Source organism: Coccinella septempunctata, chromosome 5, assembly GCF_907165205.1.
Source record: "Coccinella septempunctata chromosome 5, icCocSept1.1, whole genome shotgun sequence".
Lineage (NCBI taxonomy): Eukaryota > Metazoa > Arthropoda > Insecta > Coleoptera > Coccinellidae > Coccinella > Coccinella septempunctata.
Genome location: NC_058193.1, coordinates 27,976,791 through 28,003,308, shown reverse-complemented (window position 1 = coordinate 28,003,308; position 26,518 = coordinate 27,976,791). Strand labels below are relative to the sequence as shown.

The following is a 26,518-nucleotide window of genomic DNA, read 5'->3' as shown; positions in this document are numbered from 1 at the left end:
ATTTTCAGCGATGTGAAAGGAAACATGTTCAGGCACGTGGTTAGCGTGTTATTGATGGCAAACTCGGATAAGATGGGAAATTGGCAAAAGGTCGCCACCATATTATGAATGAATAATTCCGGGAAAAAATTCGCCAACGACATGATTACCGGTTGAGGAAAGAATTTAATTCAATCGAATTTTTTTTTCTACCTCGTAAATCTGAAAAGTTCGGAGCAAGGAAATGATTTATAGATCGACTATGAACAGTCGTAGGTACAGCAGAAACAAATTATTCTATTTTAATATGCTTCTAGTTACTTTACTTTTTTTTTGAGTCTCATTAGGAACCAAAAAGAAGTTGAAATACAAATAATATGTTAATTCCTAAGAAAGTGACGGAGTGAAGGACCGGCAAATTTAAAGACGGAAGGAACATTTTTAAGAAAAATAGGTTGTTAGAGAAGAAATCTACAGGGATATATCTATCTATTTTATATGCGATTTTTTTTTAATTTCCTCCAACATACGAAGATGTATTGATATCTAGTTAGCCTAGACCAGTTCCATGCATAAAAAAAAATATTGCGTTACCATAGCAACGAACAATAACTCATTAGAAAAGTCAGTGTGAAGTTAGAGGTCCAAAAAGTATACCAGAGTTACGCAATAACATAAAAGAAAGAAGATGTCCACTGAAATTGTGAAAATCGAAAAATTGGAGTATAAAGCCATCATCAAGTAGATACCTGTATTTAAAAGGGTTAAGAGGTAAGCAGATTTTAGGTTACAAAAGAGAATACTTCGGTTGATGTTGGGACTACCGTATGCCGAATCCTGTAAGCCCTATTTCAGGAAGCATAAAGTCATGACTTTTCCGTCAATATACATTTATAAGGTTGCCCTGTATATGAAGGCTAAATTGTACGAGTTTAAGTAAAATTCCGATTTCCACGACTATAATACGAGGTATAAAAACAAGCTAGCTATAGATGTGCATAGATTGCGGAAATTCGAACAATCGCCGAGTTATATTGGCAAAAAAATTATTAATGCCTTACCGGGAGATATCAGCTGCCTGCCCTATGAAAAAGTGTAGCACTTTTCTACACTCAATTTGATTTTCACCAGTGTAGAGGAGGTGTGGTTTGTCTACACCTCGTCAAAAAAAATTGTAGATAAACTACACTTCCTTTACACTGGTGTAAATCCAATAAGCAAACAAATACTAAAATCGAGTGTAGAAAAGTGCTACACTTTTTGTGCAAACGAAAGGACCTCATATGTCCAAGCTGATAATGCTATCAATATCAATTTCAATCTGTCTAAATGGAATGTCTCAATCGGGATTGCATACAAGGGAATCAATAACTCAATTATCAAATCTGATACCGTGAAGGGAAAATTCATAAATTAATCAAGATAAATGGAAAATTTCATCATTTCCGTACCTATCGATACCATCCTCTTAGTTTCACCGCGTCGGAGATTTTCCCCATTCGAAAATACTGGATAGATTGAGAAATACATTCGTGCGGCCCTCATTAAAGAGGTTCACTCTCTTCCCATTGAGGTTTCAAGGTCTTCTTCGGAAGGAGGAAAAAGCTATTAATTCCCCAAATTATTCAGAGGCATTGAATCAACCCTCGAATGATAGAAAGGTTTTTCTCCCCTAACGATTTTTTCGTAGGTAGATACCTGAGATTTCATTCTGAAAAGTCATTTAATTCCTTTGAACTTGAAACGGACACCTTGAATTGAATATTTATGAAAATTACTATCTATCATTTGGTTTTGAGACGGAAAACTCCGTTTTGAATAATTGAATTCAAACATTGATGAAATATTTCGGTCGATATGTGTGAAATACACGAAAAACTGTTACTTACATTCATCAGAATAGAAATTCAAGCAGATGAATCACAACAGATAAGTAATGAAAAAAAAAACAACAGATTCTAAACTTTCTCTTGATGAAGATTTATAGGGAATACAGGGTGAGCTATACCTCAATTGCAAGACAATAGTATTATGTAGAGGGACATATAGTCTTCCAATTGAGGTTTAACTCACCCTCTATTTCCTATGAAGAATTTAGGGAATTTAGACCTACGATTGAGAAGTTTTCGGCTTACAATTCTGCTCAAAATATGTCCCCCTCCGAATGAAAATTGACCTGTTCCGGCTTTTTCTTTGAAAACATCCTTGTCGAGACATAATTGGCCTGGCAAGTTTTCAAATTGTCACCTCCTGTAACTACTTTGGAATCAATAAAAATTTGCAAACCATAGTATTCATGTAGAGAGACAAATGATCTTTCAATTGAGGTAAATCTCACCCCCTATTCCCTATTAAGAATTTAGAGGTGATACCCCCTACACCTAGAGTTGAGGAGATGTCAGCTTACAATTTTTCTCAAAATATGTCCCCTTTCCTTCAAAAATTGAGTTGTTCAGGCATTTCCTCTGAAAACATCCTTGTTGCGATATAATTAGCCTGGCAAGTTTTGAAATTGTCACCCTGTGTATTTTGAATCATAAAAAAATATGCGATTGTAATACGTAAACAAAACATGGGGTTTATTTAAAAAAAAAAAATGAAAGTTACCATCATATCATACAAGTGGAAGACTGAAGAAAATCTTTAACTACGCCACTGCACTCAACATAAAAATTGTCTGTAGAATGTCACATTTGTTTTTCGAGATCAGTGAAACTTTGCGGATAAGGGACACCAATTCAAAGAGCAGATAAATGAGTTTTCACTTATAACTTGAAAACAAAATAATATGGGGGATGCGTTTTTGGTAATTATCCATATTTTGAACATCGAGGTCGGAAACGTGCCATCCATTTTCCGCAGCTCTTACATTTACGGAGTTCTCATTCAATCTCATCGAATTTTGTCCACCCTGTACATTATTTTTGGAGGATTTTGTTTGCTATTATATGATGTTATTATATTATTAGGTCGTCTCGTAGAAAATTCAGATTGCATCCACTTTCTGTGGGGATATATAGGATAAGTAGGTATATTCAAATTCGATAATAAATTGATCATTGAATATTTTGTTGTCGAAATAATTTTCACTGTCATTTTTAGCTCTCTTTTCAATTTCGATATGGAATCAATATGAGTGAAATGACAATACGAAATCAAGGATCTTTTATAGGGGAGAATGAAACATAATTACTTAATTTCATGTGAGTAATATTCAAGGAAAGGTATAAATTTTTTAACCTTCGAGCTGTTTTCTTTTACGGCTAGCAATATAGCTCATTAAAAAAGCATTTTTCTTATGAGTGGAATATTTTATGTATACCAATTATTTCATGTAATTAGCCTGTGATAAAATTAAACGAGGTCTATCAATATTTTAATAGTTGTGTTTGAATGAAGAACTGCAAATTGCAAGACTAAAAAACAAGACCCCACTGCAATGAACTGATTACACTTTTGAAAATAATGAATCCGAAAGAGGGTTTTTGCTTTGCAAAGAAGAACACTAACATTTTTCTGTGAAACTTTCACCCTACAGCCTGTTGAAAGTTGAAGTTTCGACTTTTCACCTATTTCTTAACAGTGGATTCGTGAATATAAGTACCCAATTATTTCAGGCTTGGTGAGACCTATCTGGGAAGAAATATACCTTCTGCCTTTTTAAAAGGGTGCTTTCAGTTCAATTCAATTCAATGTGCAGATCAAGGAAGTTATGACCATTATATGCCCGGTTGTTCAGTCCAGGATTGAGCCGATTTCAATGTAATTCCAGTTTAACCTGAGAACTGTCAAAATTAATCTATTGGATCAAATTAGAACTCGACTTAAACCTAAACTGTGCAACCAGGTCTTATTGGCGTAACGTTGAAAATACCCAAATTCTGTGGCAAATCAGTTGTAGAATCAACTCCTAGATAGCTGCCAATCTTAAGTGTGAACAGCCTGTCTATATCTTCATCTCGATCTACGAGTCACTATAAAAAACAGTGTCTCTTCGGAGTGACTCCCACAAACCTGCATTTCTACGATTGTATCTTGGTTATTGAATATCCGCATCATTTAAGTTGTCTCTTAAAATCACCCATGTGGATTTTCTTCTTCAATCATAAACTACGGTCTTACGAAAGCCAATAATTCCCCCGCGATCCTTCCGCACCCCATTTTAAAGAAAAACCGAGTAGTTCGCAGCCTAGGAAAATATATTGTCCGGGTCAGGTATGCCTCCATCTCGCAAGTTATCAGCCAAACCAACCGAATAAAAGTTCCCACAAATATTTCCCTACCCCGATCTGATCCGGCCATGAATTCAACATACATCGCATGACGCTTCCGAACGAATAACCCCCCGGTAGAGGTCAGGTCGATCTGGCGGCCTTGACTCCAGACGTTGGATTTCCACGTTTTCGTTTCGGTCGTCGAAGTGACGTAATATCTCTATAATCCCTGGCAATGTCCATTCTCCGTTCACGCCATTTTATGTCGCCCCTTTCAGGAAATGTTTTCGCGAGCAGCGGAATGTCCGGAATGATTTTATTTGTGTTCCTTCACGGTGGAACGATGTCAGGTTTCGATTTTGTTTATTTGTGTTCGGACGAATAGAGGAGAGGAAATGTTTTCTGGAGATATTGTTTCCGGATTATCTGAGGGAGGAAAGACATCGTAAATATTTTCTGTTGAGGATTGTTGGCTGTAACGGATTTGCTCATGATCTCTCATGTATGCTGGCTTGAATGGCGATCTTTGAAATTTGGGATTAAGAGAGAGAGCTCTAATCTTATGGGGAGTCCGGGTAGTTGAACCCTTTTCACTCTGAAGCCACTTAAGTTGTATCTGTAAATGGTAGCAACTCTTTTTTTTGCGTGAAGATATCATGCCCACATAAGTGACGATATATAATAGTAGAGTGATTGTGAGATTAAGATTTTGAGTACGGCAATTCTTTTTTTAGGAACTGAAAATTGGCTCATGTCTCCCTAACCCATGGGAGAGTTGAAAAGGGGACGAGAGAGACTTGACCATAAGTTTGTTTATCAGGAAAAACATTGAAAGGAAACAATTTTCAATGACCAACGATTATCTATGTCAAGATTTTCATCATCAGATATATCAGCGTATGAAATACATATTTTCTATTTCAGAGTCACTCTCACTTATTTCCGAGATGTTTTTTAACTTTTTGAACCATTATTTTCTTCTATTTATTTCTATTATTCAACTTTTTTTTTTTGAAGCAAACTATTATCTAAGCTCCGTTCGAGAAACTTGGACCACTGATTATGTCTCCCGACCATATCATCGGTCAACTCTCCCGCACTCTCTTTTAGTCTACTCAACAGATGTTTTCTTGAAACTTTTACAACTATTATTAAAGAAGCTCATCGTTTGTAAAACAATATTAATCAATGAATTCAATAAAACTGAATAACATCACGCACCTATTAAACTTTTCAGATTTCAGTGTAACAAACAAAAATTATTCAATTTCATACTTCCTAACAACAAAATCACTCTCAACCCTCTCACTCTCGAACTGTTCTGATAGCGGCCAAAATGGAGCCGCCACTGGTTGTGCCTTGTTAAGAGTATGTCGCAAGGTATTTACGATGCCGGTAAAGCGAAATTTGAATTGAAATATTTGAGGTGGTTCAAGTCTCCTACCTGAGCAAGTCTCCAGGACTCCCCCTACAGTCAATCAGTGACAGATATAACAGATATGGCGCAATGATGGTGATGAAAGTATTCAAAACGTCCAACTTGCCACACGTTGATGGCTGATGATGGTGGGTAGAGGACAGGAAATGTTTTCCGGAGATATTGTTTCCGGATTATCTGATATAGGGAAGACATTGTGAATATTTCCATGTTCAGCACGGAGATTTTCATGACAGTCTTGAAAGTAATCTTGGTATTTTGGTATTCACTTTTGGCAGATCCAAGATATGGACTATGATGAGGATGAGTAATCAAGTATTTGCCTTACTTTGACGGTCAATAGTGGTGAAAGTTCTAGAGACAATAATAAAGAGAAGAACTGCCATCAGCCTAGCCTAATAAATGATAGTCCATCGCCAAGGCACTCTTCCACAAAACTCTCAAAAGGGCAAAAAGGTCTCCTCATATGTTATCAAATTTTCATATTGAACGGATTATTCCTAATTGGATTAATTCATATACATACTTACTTTTTTCGAAATCTTCATGTCTCAAAACCAAAAGTGAAAATCTCAAAGGTGGTAATTTATTCAAAGATGAACATTTATAATTTTGACCAGAAAAAAGGGTCTTTTTGATACTTGGATTATTCTGTTCTAGTTAATATATGCTGTTATTATGCAAATAACGATATAGGTCTTATATATCCATTTTCCATGTTTCTCTTTAAAACTCTGAAATAAAACTGAAGTGAGCATTTTTATGGGCTGTTTCCATTCGAATTATTATCCGATACATCGAATAAACAGATAAAATGAGGCCTGAATCAGATAATGAATTAATTATTACACCTTTATAGGCTTAATGCATATCCAAAAGTTACAGGCCATATATGTTCAATTACCGCCATGCTGTCGAATTAAATGACATTGTTATTTCCTTTCCATATTGCATCATCAATTATTGCCGATGGGTCTGATTGTTCTTATTATTCGCCGAGAAAAGAAAAACAAACGCCTCATATACGATGCCAATGTCGTGAAAGGTAAACAACGGGCAAGAAAAAATCCCTCGAAACTTATTAGGGTTTGTTTTTATTTTCTGGGGGCCTCCATGATTGGGCGTTTATAGAATGCCAGTCACGCATTGTTATTTTGTCATGTTATGTTAACGATTGAATGTATTCAGTGAGAGCCGAATATTTTCGATGTTTTCGTTACGAAAATTAAGAATCTTAGAAACAGACGTTGAACTTAACAGGGTATTTATGAAAGATGTTCCAAAAATGCAGGATGTGATTCCTTGTTTGAATACAGTGATAATTCTACTCATTCTTGATGAGAGATTGGGTCAAATACCTCCTTATGAGATATGTGGTGTGAAAATATAGACCTCTGTCACGCTTTAGTTGAAAAAATTCAAAATACAAGAGGTTTTACTTTGAAATTTTCGATATGCTAACAGTCCTTCTGATTCCTAATAAAAAAAAAATGGTATGAAAATGTTCAGATATGCTACAGTGTTAGAAAAAGAATATATATTGATAATTTAGATGAAACATCGCTTGCACAAGGAAACCCCAAGAAAAGTTTCCATTTTTGATATCTCAGAGGTGCGTACTGGACGCCAAATTCTTCTTGAATTATTAATATTTTCGTACCAGGAATCACCTGCTGCATCTATTCTATCGCATCTGCAGTAACCTTATGTAGTCAGCACTGTATTTCTGTCATATCTCAAACGAGTGCTTTCAGTTGAACTCTAATATAAATTTGTTCACGACAAACCTTTTCAATGTTTGTATTTCAATTAATCTGTATTCATCTAATTACTTACTCTTTCTGGAACCTGTTTTATTTGGTATATACTTACTCATCGAGTAATAATAATTTTAATAATTATTGAAAGACAGCGTTGCAAAATGGTGCAGGTGCCAGAAAGTTAAAAGATATATCAGGAAATGTTATAAGAAGAACTTGAAAAAATCTTGCTAGTAATTCTAATTTGAGTCCTACTGATAAAATTAATATTTTGATCTGAAACCAGAACCTATCAAAAGCTCGATAATGTAATGAGATGTAAGAAGGTATGTATGTAATAGAACTTCATGTTGCAAAATGGCGTATGCGCCGTGGCTCGACTACACTTAAGCAGAAAGCAAATTTTTTTCAGGATAGGTCCTGTCTTATGTATCTTGACGAGCTGAATTGAATAAGAGAGGTTTGAACTTCAATAAACCATTTGTTCAAAAGTTAAGTGATTTTGAAATTTAAACTTTAAGTAGGTATATTTTGAATAATGATTATTATTCTCTGATTTAATTAGATATGATTACCTTAGACTATGATTTTGTTACTTTAAATATGAAAAAATTTCATATTCAAAGTTCTGTCAGGGTAAGGTTCATGGCATATATTGATATTGATATAATCACAAGAAAACTGTCAACATCACCTTCACTTTTGACTTCGACTTTGACTGTTAAGTTTTCAGTTAAGTTAGGCGCCATTTCGAAGTGCATGTCAGACTAGTTATGTGGTGTTGAGTTGTTCTGACTGGTCTTCAGTGAGCTTTCAAACAATTATGTTGTGTGGACATTAAGATTCTTAGGTTTCCAATTCTAACGCGTCATACCCAAAAAATCATTCTCAATAATTCATTCGTGAAACAGAAATTTTACCCAATATACCGAGTCAGACTCGAACCTTTTTTTTTTCAATTCACCATTTCCTTCAATATAGCATTCAGTTTGTGACAATGATAGCCCTCAAGAGCAATGACAATCTTTCACCATATCTCGTCAACTTTTGAATGCACCTTCACATTCACACGGAAGTTTGATACACAGTGAGCCCTGAGACCTATGCAACTTTTTGAGCGTCTTTGTCAACCATTTCCAAAACGTAAAGGGTGGATTTGTGGATACGTTTTTTCAGGACGCCATTCCAAATGGCTCCGTTTTGGACCAACAAACAAAGAACTTCCAAACGAATCAATTTCAATGCCACCAACCTGTCCCGCACGCCATGTCCAATTTTTTGTCAGGATGACCCTTTAATCTAATGAACCGAAGTGTCATGGGGAATCAACGAAACAATTGAACGCCGCTGGGGACATCTCTTATGGAAACTAGAAATACTTCAAATAATTAGTAATGTGATAGCATCACAATCAATTATTGGTTTCCATCCATTCAATTTCCACGATCCATTTTCTCCTCCAAGCTGCACGCCAATTAATCGAAACAATTAGTCGATTGGGTGTGTAGGCGCATCAGTGACGGGTCGAAATTGTGAACTATCGCAGACTTCAGAACAAATTTGTTGGGGATTTCAATTGTATTGTTTCAGGAGTATTTTAGTTGATTACATTCACTTTATTAATGATTCAAACAGTGCCTACTTTTCGTTGTTCTTTTAACTTATTATTTAGGTTCGTTTGTTTAATTAGTATGAGTTTAGCGATTAAGCAGAACAGGTTTCAATCGATTGAACAATTCCAGGTTGTGAATGTTTTCGGCAGTTATTCACGGTGATTATATTCATTCAGTTCTAGATTAATTTTGGAGGAAACTCTAGAGAGAAACCCTCAATTCACTTAAGTGATGAGAATCGGGAAATTAATAGAAAACAACATCTTCATGATTGCTGTTGGAATTTCTACGAACATTCCTTGGCACTGTTCAGGGATTGTTGAGAATCCTAATGGGATGAGCCACCTTTGAGAGTATTACGAAACCTATTTTGGCATGTTCTTGGAAAATCTAAAATCTCAAATAGAAAAGTCATGGAACAACAAGTTAACGATAGGATGGTACCTAAAGAGAGAAATCAGAAGTAACTTCATATTGTTTGGGCTGTGAAACATTCCTCAACTCCTAATATCTTCAAATATGGATTGTGAATCACCGAAGTTTTGAATATTGGCAGTGTCTGCTTCGTTACAAGAGTCATATCTACTCATACACATTGTGGAAAATTGTAGATTTACGGGGAATTTCATTGAGCAATCCGACCTCAAGGTCTATTGTGTCCCCTATCAGAGCTATACTCGCCAGCTCTAGAGTTGTAATGAACTATAACTATAATATCAGGGATGGTTTCAAGGATCATACATTATAACTATCAACCTTCCAAAACGAATAAAGCGAAGAAAACTACGAACAAAGCGTTTAGATTCACAGAATTAATAATATGAGGAAAAGACGCTTCCCATTTGTCCTACATCGTTCGAAATCTCCTTTATGAGTTGGCTAGATAGGATATTTTCCTCTGAATTTACCACGGGAAGTCCTGACAGGCAGTCATGGCTTGTCATTGTGGGGATCATCCTCTGAACTCAACTCCTAACAGCTGAGTATGGTGACTATTTTATTGACTGGCCACCTGTTTATTAATACTTCAGAAAATAAAACTGACTGGTTGTTCTTTGTGCCTCTGATGCAGGAAAACTGATAAACCTGTTCACCTTACTTCCTTGAGGAAAACACACCAAGGAGACCTCCTACCTAACATCCAGTAATCCTTTGGTCAAAGGTGTCGACTTCCTGCATTTTTATCGTGATGTCTTAGGATGTAGGTATCTTCAAGCGGCTGAGGAATGGGCCACAGGGCCTAAGTTTAGCCCAGAAGAAAAACCACACGAAGAAATAAAATACAACCTCCACTCATGCACCTGAAGAAGTTACTGCGAAAACATGTTGTGGTAAAGATCTCCTCATAGGGCGACAGAAGCATTTTAATAACCATAGACTGATGTCCTTTACGTGATCGCTAGTGCCACGTGTACTACTACAACACCCTGAAGGAACATCCAGACTGGCGCAATCGAGTTTCGGGAATTTTCACTATCATACATATTGAAGCGTCCACGAGCTGAATCTTCTGTCATTTTCATAGCAATGACTGTTCAAATATAGTCTCAATCTCAACGGTCTGTCGGCAGATGAAATTTGCAGACCCTGTGGATTGGAGATGGAAACAGCCCATCACATAATGAGCATGAGTTGGAAAAGCACATATGGGCGTGACAGTATTTGATCACGATGAGATCGCTAAGACTTCTCTGGACGTCATCAAATTTGTAAACTTACAAAACGATCTCCTCAGACTGATTCATTCATCATTCATTGCTGTATCCCGTTACCGAGAATAAATCTACAAAAAGACTCAAAAACAAAACTATCGGTGCGATCAAACTTATAAGTTCTCAGGGCTACTTGCGATTGTGTGTCCTCCTGTGATTGAAAAGACCCAACCGTGACCCACAGATCCTTCCACACTCCGGGCATGGATAGTCACCAACCAGATCTGGCCGCCGCTGCATTCTTCTCGAGTCTCCATTATAACTGGTGGACCAAAGACCTCTACTGTGATCTGTCTAACGCTAGTTGTTCCCAGTTATGATTAGCATTAACCGATTCCAGGGATTGATGCAGTATATCCTTGAACCTCTTATACTGGCCTCCTGGTTTCCGAGCTCCCTCTGCGAATTTGCCATACAGAGCTATTTTGGGGAGTCTTGTGTCTTGCATCCTCAGAATGTGGCCGCTCCATCTGAGTCGGACCCTCGTTAGTTGAGTCTCAATTGTTATACAACTCGCGCGCTGCAAGACTTCCACATTCGACACTTTGTGGATCCATCTGATGTGCATTATTTGTCTCAGATGACGTTGTTGCGTTTGTTCAAGCTGTTTAATATGTGGCTTGTAGGGCGTTCAGCTTTCGCTTCTATAAATAAGCGTTGGGAGGACCACTGCTTTGTAAACAGCTGTCTTGGTCTTCAGATTGGGGTCGTGATTTTAAAACACTCTGTCCTTTAGCTTCCAAAATGCCCGTGATGCCGAATTGATACGGTTGTGTATTTCCGTGTCCAGGTCAGCCCTAGTATTTATGAAGCTTCCCAAGTATTTGAACTGCTCAACCTGTTCTAGAGTTTCATCCTCCAGGCTTATATCTGTTCGAAGGCTTTCTGGCGGACTTAACAGGATTTTGGTTCTGCCATAATGTCAATATCTATCAGACTGATAGAGAGCACTGTTTCAGAACAAAATATCAAAATGGTCTCAGTTCAAAAAGGATTAATCATAGCCAATTATCCCCAGCGTCAATCTAAACATATAGGCACGTATGCCAGCTTATTCTGTGAGACAATTCTATATTCCTGCATTTATGGATGGAGAGTTTTTATGGCGAGGTTACATTACTATAGCCTTGTTTCAGACGTATGTTTATATATGTAGGATGTCACACGTGTACTACCTACTCCTTTCATGTGTTGATACCTAGGGAGAGAGAAAGAGAGATCTGAGAAGGGAACGTTGTTTCCTATTTTATTACAACCTGTTTCAATATTCTAGTAAAGTGTGATGCTATCATTCGAAATTTCATTGAAACGAGAAGCAGCTTGTCTTTGCCAGAAACCTCATTGGAAACATTCAAGTGAAGCATTTCATATGAAACATTCCTCAATAGGAAGATTAAACGAAAACGCTTTCGAAATATTCCATGAATAATGTGATTTCAGAAGGAATTTCCAATCCATACCAACGACCGAATTCCACCCACTCGATGAAGTGTCGAAACCTGCCGAAGATGTAAAATTAATAACTATTCCAAACAGAGGCAAACAGCCGCACACGATGAATATTGGATCAGGACCTTTTCCTCCAGAACAACCGTTAGATAACTGACCTTCATGGTGTGCGACCTTCCGAAAATAGACTGCTATAATTGCTTCTCCAATTTCAAATCGAAATGCCAATCACATGTTCCGATGGCCGATCGAACATCTCATTCGACTGGCAAATTGATACAATCAACATGAGGTCCTGCCCGCGCGACGTCCCAGAGAACGTTTCATTTCAGAACGCCAGACGTCAAGAACACTTCCAGCGAACTAGCTGATTCTCGGAGCGTTTCTGGGATTCGCAACAACTCCGTCAAAGTCGAAATAAAATTGAACTGTATACGATTAACTTGATTTCTAGATGGCGTGCAGCATGCCAAATGCTATTTCCAACCAAGTTCGAATGCCGAACGGCGATACAACAGAAACTTTTGGTCTTTACTCCTTAATATTCCAGCGATCATCGCGATTGGAGATGGAGAGGGTGATCCGTCACGAGTGGGAGGCCATGGGTACAAGAAGCCGACTCTTCCAGAATGGATAATTGAAAAATCGTTACTTTGCTCAGCAATTACCGTTTCGACTTGCGACTTTATCAGTTGTCATCGGCTGCAATTACTCTTCCAGCAGCTACAGTTGCACGGAAGAAGTGACCTTTTGCCGTTAAAACGCACATACATGTGGTTTCAGTACACACGCTCACCTATTATTTGAATGAAAGTGAAAGCAAGTGAACTTGGTTAACCACTATCGAAATAGGACGTATGTGAATCTTCGTTGGTTCTTCAATAAAGGCAAAGACCCGGACCTATCTGTTGTATAGGAAAAAGCACCTAACAGAAGGAGTTAAGGGATGGAGTCAAGGGTTGGATCATTTCAAAAAGTTTCTTTGATTTTCAATACTGCGATATCTAAATATCAGTATTTTACTTTTACTAAAAGCATGCTACACCTCTTTGTTGTTTTCTAACAGACTGCCAACTCAGAAAGTGCTTAGTGATAATAATAGATAATCAGAAATTGACTACGAGGATATATTGAAAAATTCTTAGCTTACTATAGAACCAAACAAAATTTCAATGTCGAAATATTTTATTACTCAACATATTCTCCTTTTACTTGGATACATTTATTACAGCGAACCTGCAATATCTCTAGACCTTTCAAAAACATTTTTCTTCTTGCTCTGCAAATCAGACCTCCACAGCTTTTATTACCTCCTCGTTGGAAGAAAATTTACGACATTTTAAACTTTTTTTCAGTTGAGGAAAGAGATGATAGTCGGATGGAGCCAAATCTGGTGAATAAGGGGGGTGTTCTAGTAATTCAAATCCTAAATCACGAATTTTTTGCATGGCAAAATGAGATTTGTGTGCTGGGGAGTTGTCCTGCAAAAACAAAACACCTTTGATAGCATTCCGCGTCTTTTCTCTTTGATTTTTTTCTGTAGAGTGGTCAGTTATGTCGAATAGTAATTTCCGGTTATTGTTCTACCCTTATTCAAAAAATTAATCATGATTACTCCATGGCAATACCAAAAAACTGAAGCAAGAACTTTTGCAGCAGATTTTTGGACACGAAACTTCTTAGGTCTTGGAGAACCAAAGTGTCGCCATTCCATAGATTGTTGTTTTGTTTCTGGATCGTAGAAATGTACCCAAGTCTCGCCCATAGTAACAATTCGGTTTAAGAAGTCTACATCGTTCTGAAATCGAGCACAGATCGAACGCGATGCTTCTACCCTTGCACGCTTCTGATCAACATTCAAACATTTGGGGATCCATTTTGCAGCAATTTTTCTCATGTCCAAATTGACGTGAACTATATGATGAACGCGTTCGTATGAAATATTCAGTGCTTCAGATATCCGTTTTAGCCCAATTCGACGGTCTGATAACATCATGTCATGAGCTGCATCGATATTTTCGGGGACTGACACAGAAACTGGCCTTCCCGATCGGTCATCACTTCACTGGAAAACTTACCTCTTTTGAAGCTTGCAGTCCAATTTGGACTGATTTAGGCTAACTAGATATCAATACATCCTCATAGTGTAGATTCTGTGTGGAAAAACTTTAAGGTGTCAGTCAATCTACATCACATTCAATATCCACAGATTTCGCATTTCAGCATCAAGTCTTCGGAAAATAACAAGATTAAAGGTAGATTTGATACACTGACTTCGACTGAGAGGATTAACAAACGCCCATTATTTCTTTTAATTACTCTAAAATCGACCGAAACCACTAGGCTTCTTAGAATCATGGATGCTCATAATCCTGCTGAAATTGAACATCACAGCTTCCAAACTGCGACTTGTAGCGTGTCCACAATAGATCACACACACGCAAATACCTACAGCAATGTTTTTACGGATTCTGAATCTACGAAAAAAAATTAACAATCAATGTTTATACCGCACCGGGCAAGTAGGCGTTTAAATTAAATTTCAATATGTAGCATCGGCATCTTTGAACAATTGATGTGGCGAATACTTGATGAAAATCCATAATTGAATTAAAAACAGAGTTTTATGATTTTCAATGAGTTCTTCACCTGCAGTTTTACTGTGATAGCGGTACACGTGGTCAAACAACTCAAGCTTCTATTTTTAGTTCAGTTAGCATATTTTCATCATCATCGAGCTTCAATTAGAAAGTAATTTTGTTTTTTTCTCAGTTTATATGCCAAATTTTTCAGGGTCATCAGTTTCAATGATTCAAGAATTTCATTTCACTTTCATTCTTCAACCCTAAAAAATAAATACTTACGTTCTTGCGAAGCTCAAAAGAACAAAATTGACTCTCCAATATTTTCCTTCATCAAAAGAAAACAATCTCGTTAGGGAAATGTACCAGCATCCACGTTTCAATAACGATGTTTCTTAAGAGTTAGCGAAATAGGATAGTAGAGTAAAATGACACCATGAAAACAGATGAGTCACTAAAACAACAGCGCCATTATCTTACACCTATTGGAATTCTGCACAACCAATATTGGTTAACAGAAAATGAATTTCAGAAATTGATTTGATGTTTCCGATTTTTCCGAAGCCGTTGAAGTTGACACTTGGAAGAAGGTTTCTTTACGCACACAAACGATACATTATCACATTCATCAAGCAAAACTCGAATTATTTAACCCAGATGACATCGAACTGCTGAAAACAAACATACATATTATGACGATTTTCCGTATCAACATAACTCAGTTCTAAATTTACAGATTCATCACAAAAATAAATCAGGCTATTAGTAAGTAACTATTAGTCTCTCTTTTTATTTTCGGTACATGAGTATTTCATGTGAATTTCTGCCAAAATTATTTGGCTAACTCCCAGAATAACGCGAAAACAGGATGCAATACATCTGAAGCTACAGGTTAGTCAACAGGTGAAGCAGTTATTGAATTTGAATTTGTGTACTTGATAAGGCGAACATTGTATCACTCAAATAGATGATTTATAAGAAGTCACAAATTGAAATTCGCACAATCCAATTAGTAAATATTCGATCAGAAACTCGTAAATATTAGGTAAACAACATTATAGATTGACGCTAAACGAAATACTAATAATGTTATCTAAAAATCAATTCAAACATTAATATTTGAATGAATATAAACAATCAAAAGAGGTCGAATTTGTCAAGAAACTGAGCTTTACCAAAAGAAACTTCATCAACTAACGTGACAAAATTAATTGATGCTTGTCCATTGCTATTACAAATTTCAAATCTTTCACGTTTTATATTTTTACTTGAACATGTAGGTAGTAATTTTTCTGTATTTTTGAGTCAAATTAAAAAACTGCGAATTTCAAAATCTGAAGCTGTTAGCTTTTATTATATTATCAGAGACCCAACAGTGTTGACCAGTCGTTATACGTTGAAAACTTCTAGTAAAATGTTTCAAACCCCAGAATATCTGACAAAGACTACCAAATAACCCCCACAATTCTCTTTGCTTCAGAAATCCTCTGCAGTGGACTGCACAATCGATAAGACTCTCGAACAAACAAGAACAGAAAAGATTATGGCAACCCCCAGTGGATTAAATTCATTTTATTTCTGCTGCAATATTGATTAATGTCTTAGTGGGTTAATAGCAGCAGTATTTCATCTCGCTCACTTCAACATCCGCTGCTCCATAGGGCAGTAGTCTTCATAGTTAACTCTTGCCGCATATATTTTTATTTTGTTAGTTGGAATATTCGGAGTTGCCAATTTCCTTAGGGGATTATTGTTCTGCACAATTGGAGCGGATAATGTCTGTTTGTGGCAAGTTTATCGCAGTGTTTTCTCGGCCAGCTTAATGAAACATTGATTAAAACGACCTGAATTGTTTATTTGTTTATTTTCTGCACCTCTGAAGTATTCTCCTGATATGAGCATTTTACAGGGTGTGAATGTATAGTTGAATCAATGTTAATTTAAGGGGTGATTCCTTGTAAAAATTAGTATCACAGCTCCCCAAAGGTAGCACCTGAAGAACAATGGGTATTCGACATCCAGCTTCAGGAAATCGCTTGTCATCAACCGAAGAAGGTTTACATTTTTCAGTTACAGTCCATTCGGAAAAGATCTATGGATATATTGAACCCATATGATGAAAATAGCCCAATAAATTCTACTACGGTATAAGTCCAGTTGGAATCGATCTTTTGAAGTATCAGCTATAAATAATAATTAGGGATGGGTAAATTTTCAGAAACACCTCTATACTCCATTCACTTTTATTTTAACAGTCGGTTGGCCATGGAAATTTGACACATTTCACTCTGTATAGTACGAAAATGTGGGGTTATGACGCTTGTCAAAACATTTTTGGGTTTTGAATCAACGCTGTTGCCCGTTCTACGTAAAAGTTTCTGTTATTACGTATTTTATCACAATGTCGAAACTCTTCGGAAAATATGTGACGAACATAATTGAAGTTTATACAAACTGATTGAAGGCATACCAAATCCAGTTATTTGCATGGAAAATACAAGAGATCAGTGTATAATATCATAATATGCACTAGCTTGAGGAGAGTTAATGTTTGTTATCTTCTTTGGCTAAAGTGTGAATGCGTTACATCAGTTGTAGATTTCAAAAATATTAAAAGGAAGATGAAATGCATATGTTGCAGTGGTTGGGAATGGATATCTCCTGAAGGGATTAACAGATAATTACAGAAATTCTTCAACAAAAATCATCTTGCATCAATATAAGTAGGTAAAAGGAAGTTTCAATCAAGATGAACATTTGAACAAAAATTTCACATGAATAAACAATTAGCAGGACAACTGGCGCGTATTTGTGGCTGTTCATCTTAATGAATTGATATAATAATAGTAATTAGGTATTTATTGGTACCTTAAGACATTTACAATGTATAGGACAAGTCAAATGAAAAATAGAAAAATCAATTTTCGGGAACTTATTCTACGATGACATTAATCAAAAATCCTGTAGTCAACTTTTCGCATTAATTCACTCAAACATAAAATTCTCAAATGCCACCACTTTTTTGGGTCTCCCAATAGAAGAAAGTTCTTTGTCATCCTCTTCATTCACAACCTTTCTGATTGTGGAAATATTCAGCTGAAATATAAGTCGTTTAGATTCAGATGAAACATTATGTAAATTCTTATACATTGAATATGTTCGCTACCCTGACGTATTGTGGATTTTAGAATATCAGGGTATAACTATTTGAATGAGCGGACCTGAATTCTAAATAGCAGTTTCTGAAACCCTGTCTCTTTTTTCAATCACTTTCCGCATTTTCGTAATATTAATTGATAAAAGTTGTGGCAACGGCGTTATGACATCAACGACATTTCATGAGTGCCAACCTTACACCGAAGTAGTTACAAAAAATTGAGAAAATTATTTCATGGCCAACCGATTGCTAAAATAAATGTGAATGCAGTATAGGGATCGGAAATGATGATTTTGTTCAGTAGGCCAAAATTCTAGGGAAGTCACGAAACTTTTTTACATGATCGAATAGAACGATTTTATTTCCTCTGTTTGCGAACTAGAGGGTTGAAAAAACTCCCTGTTCCGAAGTTTCCGGCATTTCTAGATTCGAATTAAGATAGCCTAGACAAATGCCAGTCTGGGAATATGTCACGGATGGAAAACCTCTTCACGCTGCGAAAAACTTCGGGAACTAATTTTTATCCCGAGCAGTCGACGAATTCAAGAAATGGGGCCAAGGCTGAGTTCCTCTCTCTCATAAATCAAAATGGGGTAGGTTTGAGGGAATAACAGGAACTACGGAACTAATGTAGCCTATTTCGTGAATAGACTGCCTAAACCCTAATTTTCACCCCTAATGACTCCTTCATGGTGTATTGAGATTGAAGGGTGAACCTGAAAGAGGGGGTGAGAGAGCGGGTGATCATTATCCAGAAAAATAACGTATTAGGGGTTCGTTGCAGCTCATTATTCTGTTTGAACTCCTCGGTGGCCTCTGAAGAAGTTCAAGGAAGACATTAGATTATATCACAGGTCTGACAGTTCTTTATACCGTGTTACCACAAAAATATAAGGGTAAAGTATTCGAAATCGTACTTGAGTAGGCTAATACTAAGCCTCAATGTGTTGATCTTTCCCTAATAAAAAGTCACAGCAACTGATAATTGATAAACACCAATTAAAGTTGAACGAAAAAAAGATTTAATATTTCAGGCGAATCTACGTACAATTTTCTAAGGATAAGGATGTTTTAAGAGGACAGTTAGGTTTCAATACTATATTCAGATCTTGAAGTCAAAACTGGGCAGTACAGTACACTTTACAAATGCCGGAATATTGTACGCTCAAGTATATTTCTGGCATTCTGTACCCATTACTGGGTACATTTTCAATCCAGTACTCAGTATCTACTTGTATGCGTACCTACATATTCAGGAAAGTATCCCTCACAAAGGGATTTCAGTCATATATTGAAACTTCGTAAATGGATGTGAAGATCTATCAATCTTTATTACCAAGATACAGGGTGATTTATTGTTTGTCGTAAATAATACACTTCAAGTTCGATATCCCTTATTGTTGTGATTATGAACCTTATTAACTGAATTGATCAATATGTACGGACTTCATTTCATAATTTTTTTTTGCGAGAATACATATCAGAAGTATCAGGAAATGATTACACACTAACAAAAAAAATTCAGACGCGAATAAAAAATATCTATTTTTTTGATTTTTTGTTTTGTTTATGCTTCAACTTGTAGATTTCTTCCACCGTTAGCTGTGAAGAAGTCTAAATATATAGACGAAACGTTACTCGGTTGACAGGTTGTGTTTCATAAGCTGTACTATTTTCCATTATCTTTATTGATTCATACACTTTGAAGCACATGAAACGGTTCATATTATTTTCGTTTAAAATGAATTTGTTCTTTCTGAGGAATGAACATTTTTCTCATTTCCCATTTTTTCTTCGATGTAGCGCTGTTATGATAATTTTCTTACAGATACAGAGTGTTTGAAACCCAGTTATCTATAAAAATAGTTTGTCCTCTAATTTTCCAATGAGATTGGGATCCAGTAATTAGGAGAATAAAAAAATCGATGTTTTCATTAAATTAATCTAGAAAAATAGCATTTGGGAAAGACAATCTGATTGTTTTCCAATTTTCTGCGACCTCATTAACGAAACATCTAGATTTGACCAAGTTAAAAAGTGAAAAAATTGTATACGAAAAACAAAATACATTTAATCCTACACATCTCTTTCTGGTTTTTGGTTTCCAAATTTTTTTATAAAACTTTAAAATATCGATATATAGGGTGTTGTTTCGCTTCGAAACCTACTCCTTTATTGTTTTAAGGCCAAACCATCAATAAGACTTTCGTTATTATTTTTGGACAAAGAATATGTGGACCAAATATTAGGAAAATGTGTAGAGTGATTCGTACGTTGAATAAATAAGAAAAATCAATAATTTACCCTGTGAAAGGTCGAAAGATCTATAAAATATGGGTTATTCACCACCCTCTCTGTTTGTATCCTGATTCCCTAATGAATCTTTTCAACAAAATTTTTCTAAACAAGGTCCACTCTTATCAGTTGAAACTTCAATCTACTGCATATAAAATTGCTAAAAAGCTATTCTCCCATGACGATTTCTATGTGAATATTTCCAATCTTTTCGAAGCCACAAGTGATTTCTCAAATAGTGGCGAACCCATCGAGCAATTCCTATTCATAAGACGTCGATACAAAACCTGAAATGCTGCCTGCATTTCCATGCCCTTGGCAGGGTAACGATCACCATTCCTCCCCTAATTCGTCTACAAATAGTCGCGATTCAAAATAACGAGATCTGCATAAGCTGGGTCGCATACCCAAGGCCCCTTTCACACGAAGAAAAACCTAGCAAATCCAATACGTTTCAGTTACACAGACAAGACTAATCCAATTCCGCCAAAACCGACCCCGTAAAATATCAACCTGCAGGGGAAAAAGGGTTCTGCGGCAACGACATCACGATTTTATCGTGGAATATTGCTCTTGCCTTAAATATTCAAAAGGGTTGATTTCCATCATATTTGAATATTTCTGTCCGAAATTTTAACGTCGCATAATAAAGTTCGGTTCATGACGATGGGATGGATCCTTTCGTTCGCGTTTATACGACAATGGGGTTGGAGTGAATTGGATTACAATCCATGTGAGCGCCCCCATGGTATTGGAAACGGGCTCAGGATGCATCACACTCGAGTTTCGTCACTGATATACGTAGGAAAGGGGGTAGGGCGGGAGATTAGGGAATAAACATGCACGAGATAATGTAAAAATAATTGTGGACACGACACGTTTTTTCTAGCAGGTGAATGGAGCGGGAAATTTTTTAAATTTGTTATGAGGTATTTCGAGGGTTGCGAAAAAACTGTGTACATTTCTCGTTCCTTTGTGCTCGCTCTGTTAACCCTTCAACGAATATTTATAGCCCCATTTCAAACGGGTATGTTGTTTTTTTTTGGATCCATATATTGTTAGAATAATTCTCTACATCAACTGAAATTAAGCCAATGAAACTTTCATATCTGAAATTCAATACACATTTATACCTTTTATTCAGTATCTATGTAAAAATAACTGAAAGAAATGGAGCACTTTATCTCTGAGAAATAAATGAATTTTCAAATGAATTACTTCATTTTATCTGGTTCAGGGAATGTTCGCCAAAGCCAAAATATGAAATAAACTTTCAGAATTTTTTTCATGCCTAAAATTATAAAAATATACCGTGGGTTCATTGACATTCCTTACAGGACGATTCATGTATGGTTTACCCTTTTCTGAGTTAGTCAAAAATTAATTTATCCAGAAAAACGCAAATAGCTACATGAACTAAGCAAACCATCATCACTCAAAGTATTTACACTCAAGAGAGAGTTGATGTTGACCATGGTTTCAGTCCCATTTGACCTTGTCAGAGTAACACAACTCCTACCTCGACAAAAGTGGAATGAACTGATGGCTTCTTTATTCAAGTAAATGGATACATATATACTGTCATCTTCACTATAAGGCTTAGGAAATGAGTTGGTGCTCGTCTCCTGTCAGATGTAGAGTCATTCGGGGTAACTGAGCGCAGTGGGTAAGTGTGCGCAGTGCGTATATCTCGACTATGCAATGTATGAAAGAGGGGTTCATTTGGGTGACGCAAGGGCGCAGAATCACTATATTAGTTTTTCATAGGAGTGCGCCGTGCCACGTTTCTTTAACTTTTTATTTGCAATCAATCAAATTCACTAGTTTTCTTGTTAATTTTTAGCATCTCTGCACATTCTGCCAGGTCCAAGTTCCGAGTCCCTCAGTGTACAATATTTTATTCGATCATGGGCATATTAATCTAAATATATAACAAAAAATTTTAGGTTCTCTTAGCTGCTCAACTCTATAAGAACGTCAATTCAAATTTTGGCTTACTGGGGAAAGTGTGCGTGGGTAAGTGTGTGCATAGATTCATTATATGGGCATTAGTTCAGTGAGGAATAAATTATGACATTGTTGATTTTCTTGGTTAAGACTCGATCAATATTGTCCTATTTGTTCAGAAAAATATGAAGAGCCACCAACAGGGGAATGTATCAAGTGTTGTGTTCACCAAGAATTGGGGCACGAACAATAATGTACTGCTTATAAAAAGGCGCTTCTGTATTGACAATAAACAGCATTTCTCTAATATTGTAACATTTTGATGACATTATTTTGTAATTTGTTCTGATTGTGTGGTTCACTAAGCACTGCGTTCACTTACCCCGTGAGGGTGCGCACACTTACCCGCAATACGGGGCATGTGAACGCACTCCGACTTTCTCTATTAAATTCTTTTTTGCGGAAAGAAAACGTTTTTATTTGTTTGCTTTTTGATGTTTTCTTATAGATTAGAAAATTCTCTATCTTATGAATATGTTTTAATTTTCCTAGCTTCAACATTTGAAACAGGGTATGGCTTGAAAGGCAAAAGTGCGCACAGTTGCCCCGAATGACTCTATATCTAGGGTATATTAATATACCATATCCGCTACTGACTTCTAATGAAGGGGATATCAATTCATTCCATTTCCGTCTCTCTTTTTGAAATTAGAATTACAAATAAATTTCATGCAACCAAAAAAAAATAGATATCCGCACTCCAACAGGAAGAAATTTGAAAAGGGGGGAAGTATTTAATGAAAGAACGAAGGTGTAAGAGTAGGCAGAGATTCAGTAGAGTGAATGGTGAATATAAATATTGAGAATTGTTTGATCTTAACGTGTAGCCATATCATAATTCAAAATATACATGGTGAGTGATCGACTCGTACAAATATTTAAACAGTAGATTCTTGAGCTCAAAAGAAACACTTTTTTCCCAAACCATTTTTTCTAATTCAACCCTGACAAAAAGATATAGCTATGAGCTGTGCCACCCCTGGAAAAACAAAATTACCCTCAGAATAACTAGCTAAATCTGTGACACTCCAGAAGAGCCATGAAGAATAAATATAAAATATGTGTAGAGATATTTGTCAATTTTCACATCAGACTATTGACATGAAAAGAAGGTTAGTCTAGTTAAATGATTTTATCAACATACCAAAGATTTCTGTCCAAAATCCAAAATAAGTCTTATTTTTAGAACTTAGCTTCACCGAAAACAGTTCTTAAATTCCTCCCGTATCATATTTTCGGGCGTTAAATATTCAAGTCACATCTCATGAATTTTTAAGAAGTTCGGTCGATTATATCATTGCGTTAAATATTCAAGAAATATAAGGATATCACATTAACGTCAAACTTCCGAAAAGCCTTTCTCGCTGAGTAAAATTGAATCGAGCCTGGTAATAAACCAAAATAGCTGTAATTAAGAAAGCTGATTTTCAAGTGGGTTTTTCACCAGCATTCCGCGAAGTGAAGGTAGGAAAATTATGGGTCCTGACAGCTGGGAGCCAAGTGCCAACAATATAGCCAATTAAGATAACGAAGCTGAATTACCTCTTACAGATTCTCGCTGTGAAATATGGCTGTATTTCCATTTTTCAATGGTGGCATAACTGCGAAGGCTTATTCAGAAAAATGAGCCGTATGAGAATGAACTCTTCATTTAATTCTTTCGTTCGCAAAAGGAATGACACTCGAAGTTTTGTTGGAAAGTTTTGATTCAATGGTTCTTAAGATTTCGAAATCGGAAAAAAATCTTATTCGTTGTTAATAAGAGCATAACATACGTGGATATATGGAAAAATTCTTAGCCTACTATAGAACCAAACAAAATTTCAATGTCAAAATATTTTATTACTCAACATATTCTTCTCTTAATTTTATACATTAATTACAGCGAACCTGTACCGTCTCTAAACCTTTAAAAAAAAACGTTTCTTCTTTCTCTGCAAACCAGATCTTTACAACTTTCATTACCTCCTCGTTGGAAGAAAATTTACGACCTTTTAAACTTTTTTTCAGTTGGGGAAATAGATGATAGTCGGATGGAGCCAAATCTGGTGAATAAGGGGGGTGTTCTAGTAATTCAAACCCTAAATCACAAATTTTTTGCATGGCAACATGAGATTTGTATGCAGGGGCGTTGTCCTGCAAAAACAAAACACCTTTGGATAGCTTTCAGCGTCTTTTCTCTTTAATTTTTTTCCGTAGAGTGGTCAGTCGAATAGTAATCCCGGTTATTGTTCTATCAATCATGATTACTTCATGGCAATCCCAAAAAACTGAAACAAGAACTTTTCCAGCAAATTTTTGGGCACGAAACTTCATTCCATCGATTGTTGCTTTGTATCTGGATCGTAGAAATGTATCCAAGCATAATCCATAGTAACAATACGGTTTAAGAAGTCTACATCGTTTTCAAATCGAGCACAGATCGAACGCGATGCTTCTACCCTTGCACGCTTTTGGTCAACATTCAAACATTTGGGGATCCATTTTGCAGCAATTTTTCTCATGTCCAAATTGACGTGAACTTTATGATGAACGCGTTCGTATGAAATATTCAATGCTTCAGATATCCGTTATAGCCCAATTCGACGGTCTGATAAAATCATGTCATGAATTGCATCGATATTTTCGTGGACTGACACAGAAACTGGCCTTCCCGATCGGTCATTATCTTCAAAGGAAAATTTACCTCTTTTGAAGCTTACAGTTCAATTTTTCACGGTCGCATAAATAACATTGATCACCAAGGGTAGAAAGCATATCTTCGTAAATCTGCTTACCTCTTAACCCTTTTAAATACGGGTACTTGATGATGGCTCGATACTCCAATTTTTCGATTTTCACAATTTCGGTGGACATCTTTCTTTTATTTTATTGTTTAACTCTGGTTTACTTCTTTAACCTCAAACTTCACAATGACTCTTCTAATGAGTTATTGTTCGTTGCTATGGTAACGCAATATTTTTTTTATGCTTGGAACTGGTCTAAGCTAGCTAGATATCAATACATCCTCGTAGAATATGTCAAAGAAACGGTCATTCTTTTATGCATAATCCGTGTTATTTTATATGTAATATGAATTATTATTATAATGATGTTCTGGAAGAAAATATAAAGCACTCAGGTTAAATGTAACATTGTTTCAATAGAATCTCGTCCCTTGGACATGTCTCTTTGAAATTAAGAATGACATCCCGAACAGAAATACGCTCTCTTATAAGTTAAGGAATAACCAAGTGAAAAGATAAATTACAAGTTTCTTTGATGTCGGAGAAAGCAACCTGAAGAACTCTTGAAGAGATAGAGCATGGGAACGGAATGGCTTCAATGTGGACCATCCTTGATGTCATGGATGCCGTTTTAATAAGACAAACTTGAAAAGCATTTTTCGCTATAATTCAAGAAAATTTTATTTCGTTTACCGTCGTCTGTACCGTTGAAAGAAGGTCGTTTTGAGAATATATATTATGGATATGAACAGAAACATTTCACGAAAGATATCCACTTTGATATGCATTAGAATGGTATAAAGAAATATTGCGATAGAAATACATTTGACGGAAAAAACAAGAGGATTTCGAATAAAAGCTAAAGCTTTGAATTATGTGTCATTTGAGCTACCATATTGTCAGACTGATTATTCCATGACGATGGATAAATCAAATAAAGGGAATCATAGCGTCTTTCTTCAAAGACGAATTATTTTTAGCGTTTTTATATCATTCTGTCCTGCCGACCTACCGAAGTATGAGCACTGGTCCAACAGTTGGATCAATTTCACCTAGAATCTGTGAGTACCTATGTCACACACTGTAAATCCTAAAATAAACTAGAAGTCGACATGTCGGGTCGACAATGAATTTCAACCGAAAATTCAAGTCAGCATGAAGATATTAAATGAGATTTCCATATTTCAGACATGAAGAGAACCGAACTGAAGTAATAATACAAATATTCCATCAGCCAAAATGAACATTCATATTCATTAACTCACCCATTTAGCAGACTCTCAAATTTTCATCTGAAAAAAATTAAGTACTTTAGATTCATGATCTTCTTTCATGGTGGAAACCTCTCTATTATTATGGAGGCTATATATCTCTAGAAGCGTTGGGTTTTATTGCCCAATAAACCGTTGAAAGAAATTCCCGAACACAAAAGGAAGCTTCTTTAAATAATTTAGCTTGGATTCGCGTGTCTGGAAATTGAATATAATATTATCCTGCCGATGTTTGCTTTCGGTGCGTAAACTTTTCATGCAACGTTGGATTATCAATTTTTCCCTCCCCTTTCGGAAATAAATCGAAGAAAAATA

The 26,518-nt window shown here is 36.2% G+C and overlaps 1 protein-coding gene across 4 annotated transcripts in view; it reads right to left on the bottom strand.

The window, feature by feature from the left end:
* Nucleotides 1–26,518, bottom strand: part of LOC123313594 (heparan sulfate glucosamine 3-O-sulfotransferase 1) — a 92,214-nt gene that overhangs the window by 24,920 nt on the left and 40,776 nt on the right. The window contains exon 2 of one of the 4 annotated variants that reach the window (XM_044898539.1): nucleotides 26,198–26,224. The exons of 2 other annotated variants lie outside the window; for them this stretch is intronic. The gene's annotated coding sequence lies outside the window, so the exon portion shown is untranslated. Of the gene's footprint in view, nucleotides 1–15,029; nucleotides 15,338–26,197; nucleotides 26,225–26,518 lie in introns of those variants that run through there. One more of the 4 variants, XM_044898538.1, reaches the window with a different exon arrangement.